We start from the raw sequence: 9,322 nt of genomic DNA on the forward strand, positions 1-9,322 counted from the left end.
AAATATTTAAAAATATTAAATTTGATGAAATGTAATAACAAACTAAGTTTAGTCATTTGTAGTTCTTTTGCTCAGAACTCACCAGAAAGAAGTCTATCAAATCAATCTATCACAGGGAAATTTCCCACAAAATCTCTGTCTTGTTTCATTTAAAAGCAAGATAGAGCCATGGGACAAAGATGGAAGGCACGAATAGGTAGAGATGGAGCAGTGATAGGAACATTCCAGAATGCATGGAAGCTAAGACAATGGGAGGAGATAAACTGAGCATTGAAATGTGCTCTGGCACACTAGCACACTTACAGGGATCTGTGGTAAATACTGGGCAGAAGTTGTCCACAGGGTAGCTACAGCCCATCCTGCAGTATCATGACATCTGTTGTTGTAATGACGATATCGAATATAATTACAGGGACCAGAGGGAAGGCCACTAGAATCTGAGTATGGACTGAAATCTCATGTACAAGTGTGTTCATGGCAACCTGCTTACAGTAGGTATAGAAGATGATGTGGCTTAGGCCAATGGGCATCCCAGGGACGTGAAAAGGAGGGCATCCCTCAGCATGCATTGTGTCTCTACAGTTGTTCATCATTGGGCTGTCAATGGTTAGAACAAAATAGCAACTTGGAGTAGAAAGTAGATGGCTGTGTCTAGTAACAACCTCCAACCCCTCCACCATAAGAAAAAATGAGGATGAAGCCACTGGCCTGGAATGAGTGAGGCCAGTTTAGAAATGGATTTTAAAGACCGAGAACCAATTCAATGGACGACCTTAGGTTAGGTGTAAGAGAATGTCCCTGATGAATGATAAAGGGGCCAGAAAGAATTGATGGGGTTCATAGAAGGACTTATTGTATCTTACATCAAAGAATGGCAATATACTGACCCCCTAACTGTAAATAGGAAACTTTAGGTAGAAGGGGTTGAAGAAAAGTGGTGGGGATATGGGGGAGAAGGCATGGGTAGGGGGAGGTCAACCATAACTAACATGTAAGACACTACCATAAGGAAATCTACTATTTTGTAAATTAACAAAAAATGAGAAACAGACCACCCAGAATTGGGGCTCTTGCCACCCTGTAAGGACAGAGAGGCAGATGTGTATATGAGGGTGATGAAGAGTGGTTAGTCACAGTGGTGGCACCAGAGGATGAATGTTATACTAACCAAATAATAAACACATTATTTTTGATAGAAGTGGAAATTTGTGTTTATAAAATTATATAAGAAATCACAAATCATATGTCAATAAACACACATATTTTTTCCCAAACTAAACATAACAAAGTTTGTCTACATTTAGTTTCATCTACTAGAAATATTTAAAAACTACAAATCCAGATTTATAAATAAAGAATAAACATTTTAAATGTTGTATTGCAAGATAGAAGTGTGTCATGGTAAATTTTGTGTTAACCTTTGTCCATTTTTGCTACAATTATATGTAGAGAAAGAAATTGCTTTCTCACTATACCTTTGGGCAGGTCTGAATACACATCATTTATATAGATACAATCAAAAAAATTAAAGAAAGTGGAAGAGAGGGAGGGACTGAAGAAGAGAGAGGGGAGACACTGAGGCAGAGACTCCGAGACAGAGATCTGTGAGAATCTTCTTCATTTAATTCTAATTCTAAAAACTGTTGCTGTGATTTTTGTCTTCTTTATTTTTGGCCATATCTTTGGCCATGTATTTTTTTGTCTCCTGGAACCCACATTTTCTGGCATTCCAGCAAAGTCTGTACTTGCAATTTGCTCAGGATTTCTTGGTCAAAACAGTGAAGGATCTTTCTATACGCTGTAACTTAAAACACAAGCTTCTCAGACACAGCCCCTGTTTTTACTCTGCAGCATCTCTGTCACCATTCTACTATTTTTTTTCCAAAAACTCTCATGGTTCACATATTTGCAAATATTGATTCTACTGTTTCAAATGAACTTCCCATGTGTATCCGTGTGATATATTAAAACTACTCTTTTTAAGACAAATAATAGTCATCATCTGTTCCTTTATGTCCTTTCTGAGTCTCAGACAGAACTCTCTCCTTTTTACTCTACTTTCAGAGTCACTGTGTGAGCTGGACCACGTGTATTGCATTTCTATTGATTTTTGTATCTATTTCTTTTGACTAGATTGCAGAAACCGAACCCAATGCTCAGCTCTATTTTCCCCATGCTGATGAGTGTTCAATGCAGTGTTGCTGCTCAGTATAACGTCCCTGCTTGAATAAACTCTCTGGGTGTTTCAGGCCACTTGTGATTCCATTAATGTCCCCAAGTCGCGCAGTCTATGGAGGAAATCATAAAGACATAAAGTTCTTTGTGTATATATAAAGTCCTGTTTTAGCATGTGGATTCAGAAGTGGGGTGTCCTAGTCACTTGGCACTGTTACTTTGATCCCATGGAAGACAGTACATTATGGCAGGCTTGCTAAATGCCTATCCACTTCATTATAGCTTGGAAGCAAAGAGAGGCAATGGGCTGGGGTTCCAAGATTCCATTATGCTGTACCCTAATGATGTAACATATTTCTATGAGGTCCCGTAAAAAGAGCCCCCTTCCTTCCAATACTACCCCAGCATTGGCCCAAGCCTTTTTCATTCATTTATTAATTTGCTCCTTTTTTTAATCAAGGGTATATTTATATATATGAAAGAATTGTTTTAAAATCAGTTTCTTCATCAGTAAATGATTGATTTGTATGCTTGTTTTACAAATGTACATGGCCAGGGTCACATAAAGATTTTACACAGCAAAATTAAACTTCTTCTCTGAGGTTTAAATATATACTAATGGTAGCAAGGTGTGGTGGCACACACCTTTAGCCCCAGCCCTCAGGAGGCAGAGGCAGGTGTACCTATCTGAGAATGAGGCCAGCCTGGTCTACTTAGTGAGTTCCAGACCAGCTGGTGCTACAGGAAGACCCTGTCTCAAAAACGATATGCTTACTAGTGGAAAAAGAAAGTGGAGGTCCTTACTAGTATGAGAAGCTTTGGCAGTGTTTCTATGCCATTACATCAATTTCCATATACCCATACTCATTTTTACAGTTTGCATCAAGACTTTTGAAAATTAGCTTTATTTTGTCCAAAGTTTAATAGTGTATCTGATCATTCTTCACATTTTTATCACAAGTAAAATCACCTGGTAGTCAATCACACATTTCTTCATTTGATTTCATTTCTTTCTGTCCCTCCCTCCACCTCTCCTTGTTCCTCCTCCCTCCTCTCCAACTTCCCTCCCTCCCTCTCTCCTTTCTTCATTTCTCCCATCATCAGTCTCTCTCTTCTTCTCCCTTCTCTCTCTTCTCCTTCCCTTTCTGCTGTTCCTCTTTCCTTCCCTCCCTCTCTCCCATCTTTTATCCCTTCTCTTCTTTCATCCTTTTGTTTTATTTTATTGATACAGGGTTTGGTATGTAGTCCAGACTGGCCTTGAACTTGCAATGTTCCTGCCTCAGTTTTGGAAATGTTGTGGTTATGGGCATGTGAATCCACGTGCAGGATGAGAGTCGGATGTTTTTCAGTTTCATCATATAGTGATTCATGCATACCTTTAAATTCATGTCTATTTCTAAAATGCTAGTTTTAAAAAGATATTCCCAGATGGAAGAAATATGTATGGGTTTAAATGTTTGATGCAAATTTCCAGATTACTTTCAAATAATAACACTACTTATTTTCACCTATTTCACCATTAAAATATTTGCTGATTTAATGAATGAAAAGTCAAAGTTTTTCTTTTCATGAGGAAGATACATCAATGAAGTCTGTATTGATTACCACAGCCCTCAGATCTCTTACTGTGGATGTCATGAAAGCCAAGCATCTTTCTTACAGAACTTTTCCAGTCTCTAGAGTAGTTTTCATAGAGATGACTGTGTGGTGATAGATAGAGGCTTGGAAACCGTTCCTTATTCCGTGGATAAGGCAGTGTGGGTAACTGAAGTCATGGATGTTGTGATCTCTGTTTCAATGGTCTTTTTCACAGCATACTTGAATAGCTCTGTCCCTGATCTGTTTTGTTTTAGCTCCATAGATGATGGGGTTGAGCATGGGAGGAACCAACAGATATACATTAGCAAACATGATGTGCACAACTCGGAGCACGTGGTGGCCAAAGCGGTGAGTGAGAAAAGTAAAGAGTGCTGGGATATATAAGGCTAAGATAACACCGATGTGAGAAGCACAGGTACCAAAAGCTTTGAGGCGGGCTTCACCTGAGGGCAACCTCAGCACAGCTCTCAAAATCATCACATAGGATGCACTGATGACAATTATATCAAAGCCACCCACAGAGAAGGCCACAAAGAGCCCATAGCCACGATTGACTCTGGTATCTGCACACACCAACTTGAGCACAGCCATGTGCTCACAGTACGACTGTGGAATGACCTTGTTGGGGCAGAAGGGCATCCTGGAGATCATGAAGCAGAAGGGGCTCACCCACAGCAGCCCTCTCACCATCAGGCTGCCCCCAGTTTGATTACTACAGATGTGGTCAGGATACTGGAGTGTCGCAGGGGGAAGCAGATAGCCACGTAGCGGTCCACGGCCATAGCCATGAGCACCCCAGACTCCACAGAAGAAAAGGCATGGATGAAGAACACCTGGATGAGGCAGGCATGATACTCAATCTCATGGGCATGAAACCAGAGTATGGCCAGCATCTTGGGCTGTGTGGAGGAGGACAGGATCAGGTCAGTGGTAGCCAGCATGGCCAAGAAGAGGTACATGGGCTCATGCAGGGTGTGGTCAATTCAAATTATATGTAGGATGATGATATTCCCAACAACTGCCACAACATACATGACACAGAACGGAAAGCCAATCCCAAACTGGTAATTCTCCCGTCCTGGGATTCCAAGTAAGATGAAAAGGTAGAAAGGGAAGTGCTGTTCCCTGAAGCCAACAGGAGGGGGTGGATTGTGCTTTCTCTGTAGTGAAGGTAATCTGTTCTCTGAAGATTGTAACAAAGCAGAGATTATTATTTACACATCTGTTTCATGTGACTATTGAATTTAATGATATTGTAGTAATATTATATTTTATAATAAATAATATTTTGTATCACCAAATGATTCCTCTTAGTATTTTACTAATGGTCATAGGAACCAAAATGGGATTAGAGTATGTCAGGTTGTGTGTGATCTTTTCCTAAAGACAAAATGCTCTCTTGGAGGTAGACTGTGCTAAGGATACGCTTCATGAATGTCCTACCATAATCTTTGGGCATTCTCTTTCACAGAGGTTTACTTTATCTTTGTGTTTAGTCCTTGGGGCTGCAAGTATTCATGGTAGAAAGGCAGCATGACTTAAAGGACCATAGCCATTTATTTTATATTCGCTTTGGTCATGACAGTTACTGACATGGTTTCAGCCTGAAGAAAAGGTTAGAGCAATTATACAGCTGGAATCATATATGTCGTCTTTAGGGCAAACTTTAGAATGTGAGTATTTCTTGTTTTGTAGGTTATTTCTTTCTCTTTAAAACCAGTCCCTTTCACCACTGTGATGCCAAAGTGGGCACTGACAACATTTTAATGTATGTTTGTAGCAACATTCCAGTACCTATTTGTTTGAAAACAGGAGATGACCCTTGAGCTCCACATTATTTCTATCACCTCTGTTCTTGTCTGTAGTATGTGACTCTCACTTTATAGGGACAGTCACCAATGCTAAGGGCAACTTAAGGAGCGTACTTGGATCCTTTTCATCTTGCTTTTAGCCTTGGACTAGGTGCTGGAAAAGATACAGCTTTGCTTAACTGGGGAAATATGTTTTTTTTGTTGTTGTTGTTTGGTTTTTTTTTTTTTCTTTTGGTATTTTTGAGACAGGGTCTCCCTGTAGCCCCAGCTGTCCTGGAACTCACTATGTAGACCACACTGGTCTTGAGCTCACAGAGATCCACATGCCTCTGCCTCCTAAGTACTGGGACTAAAGGTGTGTGCTACCATGCCTGGCTAGAAAGGATTTACTTTTTTTTTTTTTAAGACCTTTTAATATAAGCTTGTAAAATTTCTGTTTCTAACTTATGAAAAGTTTATGTGTCATTATTTTACCATGAGAAACAACAGAACCAGGGTCATCAAGTGATTTGCTTATGATCACAAACAAAATTATCAGAGTATATGAGTCTCAGATCAAGACTGCTAGAGACATACAGTGTTGTCACTGACTGACTGAGTGTTTCACTCTGGCTTGGTCAAGTAGATTGTTGCACACCATTATGACAAAGGTTGATATGTAGGAGGCTTAAACAACTATGTACTGAATTAGAGGCAGATAGACATTTGGACCCAGGACTCCAGCTCCTTCACTGGAGTGGAGCCTCTGGACCAGGCTCTAGTTTGGATTCTTGGTGTCTCGGGGGATATGCTGCTTCTCTGGGATCAAATTTTCCCTCCCTTCCTCCCTCCCTCCCTCCCTCCCATTTATTTATTTTTATTTAATTAATTTATCACAATGCTGGGTGCCAACTTCTTTCTCTTCTTTTTCTTCCTCCTCCTCCCTCTTATTCCTTCTCCCCCCCTTCTCTTTTCTTCTCTCTCTCTTATCTCTTTCTCTGTGTCTCAGTACTACGTATGCAGAATGTAATATTAGCTGGTCTTGAAGTAGCTGTGTGGCCGAAGCTTGCTTTTCAAAGCTGTCATTCTTCTACTTCCACCTCCTGGGCTCTGAGATTTTAGGCCCATACCACCACACCATGTTTGGAACAACATCCGTACTTGCTTCTTTTCATCATTCTTAATTGAGGAGTCATTTATTTGTGCAATTTTCTATGGCATTCCCTTCTCAACCAGATTTTTAACTGTCTACATTGCATAGTTTCTTTGGAAATAACATTTTTCTCTTCCCCTCCATTTACACCTGTGTTCTCTAAATGTTTTTTTTTTTTTTCAGAGCCCAGAACTCCCACATTAAGAGCTATGTCTCAGCATTTCTCATTAGATTCAAGTGGTTCTGATTTTCTGTCTTTAAAGCTTATTTCTTAGAATAATAGTGGAGTAACAGAAAAGACCCAAGAGGTGCATCAGAAATGGGAGCTGTGGTACTGAATGGGCTTCTTTCTTTTCTAACTTTCTCTACATCTTCCATGGAATTTTGCTTCTTAGTTATTAAAAATTCTCATGTCCTTTTCCCTTACATACTTAGCCATTGAACAGATGAAGATTTAAGAATACGAATCACGTTTAAAGGATAGGGAATTGACTAAAACTGTCATTTTTCTCCATTCTGGGGGAATTTCAATATGAAAAGAATGGTTTATTAGCTAACTTTAGATACGAAGATGGTACTTCCAGTCCTTAAAAGGTACGAAAAGGACATATCTTCCCTGTTACCCAGTACCCCTTTCCCCTCTGTCCTAATATTAAATATATTGTTTTCTCTTCTTGCAATATACAACTCTTATGGGCATACAGCAACAAAACACAGCTAAAACAAAAATGTTATATGTTTGTTAAACAGTAGTGCTATTGTGATAAAAACTTCAACTTTAAATTCATTTTTCCCCTGTTACACAAAAATCCAACTTCTTTGAATTCAGGGTTGTTTTGGATTAAGGAAATTTTAATAAAGTTCTTTATTCCCACACTAAATAAAACTCAGCTTTGATATGTAAATACGGTTTTAAATTCAGCCTTTGTAGACTCTAACATTTCTAGAACTTTGTTACTCTACCCATTACATGGAAATAGCTGTTTCAACCAGTCAACTGCATTCCTGAAAGTGGTAAAGGGATAAAAGATTAAAAGCTTTGGTACTTTTGAAGGAAAACCTTCAAGGAAGTTTAGATTGTGTTTTTCACTAAGGTGCAGAGCATGTGGGGCTCAGATGCAGCCTCTTCTTGAAGAGGGTCTGTTTGGGGTGTCTTCCTACCTTTCTAGGTGTCCTTGGAAGACACAGTATGAGTCATGATTCCTCTCCCCATCTCAGAGTGTAGCTCAGTGGACCTGTTTTTCTAGACCAGATACAACCAGCAAGTCAAGACTTTCTACACAGTGCATTACCTTGCCATCATGATTCTTCAGGAGTCTGTGCCCCACTGATTTCTGAGAAGGGAAGAGATGCCCGAGGAAAAAGGAATCACTCACCCTGAGCTCTGCTATATCTTTGACCTAGCTGAGCATGACTGCAGAAGTTCTGACCAGCCCCTGGGATTCAGCCTTAGGTAGAAACCTCAGATCAGTGTCTATTTAAAGGATTGTGCTGGGTCTGTCCACCCAAACACTGGTTCTCGCCCTCCAAGTCCACAGCCTCATATTCATTTTGAATCCTCTGAGACTAGAAACTAAAGCTAGAAGCATTAACCCTCAACTTCCCTTTTTTGACTTTTTTAGAGGACATAGGTTTTAAATGCATGCAGAAAGAGGTACCTTGTTTGGATTACATACGCATGCGCTTAACTTTACACTTAATTTTTAATCATCTAAAGTATTTGTAGTTTTCATTGTAGATATGTTTTGTGCACTTTGAAAGTTCATTCATAGGTCACATGTTTATAAATTTGAGCAATATGTCAATAAACACACATGAAAGATGTTAATATGCATCTGTGTATATGTATATGCGGCTTTATGTGTGACTAATATTTGCTTTGAGTACGTGCAATTAGTGACATACTCTCATTCTGTGGGATTCTTGTTAAAGAATGCACTGGCTTTGTGACATACCTTGTCACATATCTGATTGTGTGAGATGGCATATCATTGTACACACATATGAGGGACCCAAGAATGTGGTATGGTTTTGAAGTAAGGTCAAAATGATTAAAGCATTGAAGATAAAGCCTTATTGGAGTATGATAAATATCCATTTCAATATGATAGATGTCCTTATATAAATCCCGAAGCACATGTACATTGTGATTCAGGATTTATATAAGGACACGCACACACACACACACACACACACACACACATTTTCACACAGAAAGCCATGTGAATGAGAAATTACAGATCAAAACGTTGCATCTGTAAACCAAAGTTTCAGTCAACCTTCAGAAGCTTGGAAGAAGCACAGAAGAGAATCTTTCACAAAAACTGGAAAATTAACTAAACCCAATAAAATCTTAGTATTGAACTTGAGGCCTTAAGATCTAGGACACTTTGAATTCTCCTGTTAAACCACTTGCTCGTGATTATTATTATAGTCCTAGAATAATAAATGCACAAATAACTTTATATACTCTTTTAAAAAGCTCAGTGTTACAAATAATTGCACGAAATCGTAAGCTTCCTTTAGTTTTTGACAGATTCATTCATTTGTATAATGAATTTTAGTCAAATCAGTTTATTCCAGAGATGTGGGGATGTCAATATAT

General features: G+C 39.1%; 1 pseudogene; it reads right to left on the bottom strand.

Moving 5' to 3' along the window:
- Positions 1-3,969: 3,969 nt before the first annotated feature.
- On the bottom strand, positions 3,970-5,714 carry LOC103750864 (annotated as a pseudogene).
- Between the last annotated feature and the right edge of the window lie 3,608 nt (positions 5,715-9,322).

The sequence above is a fragment of the Nannospalax galili genome, unplaced genomic scaffold (assembly GCF_000622305.1).
Source record: "Nannospalax galili isolate Female #2095 unplaced genomic scaffold, S.galili_v1.0 scaffold1387, whole genome shotgun sequence".
In the NCBI taxonomy this organism is placed as follows: Eukaryota; Metazoa; Chordata; class Mammalia; order Rodentia; family Spalacidae; genus Nannospalax; species Nannospalax galili.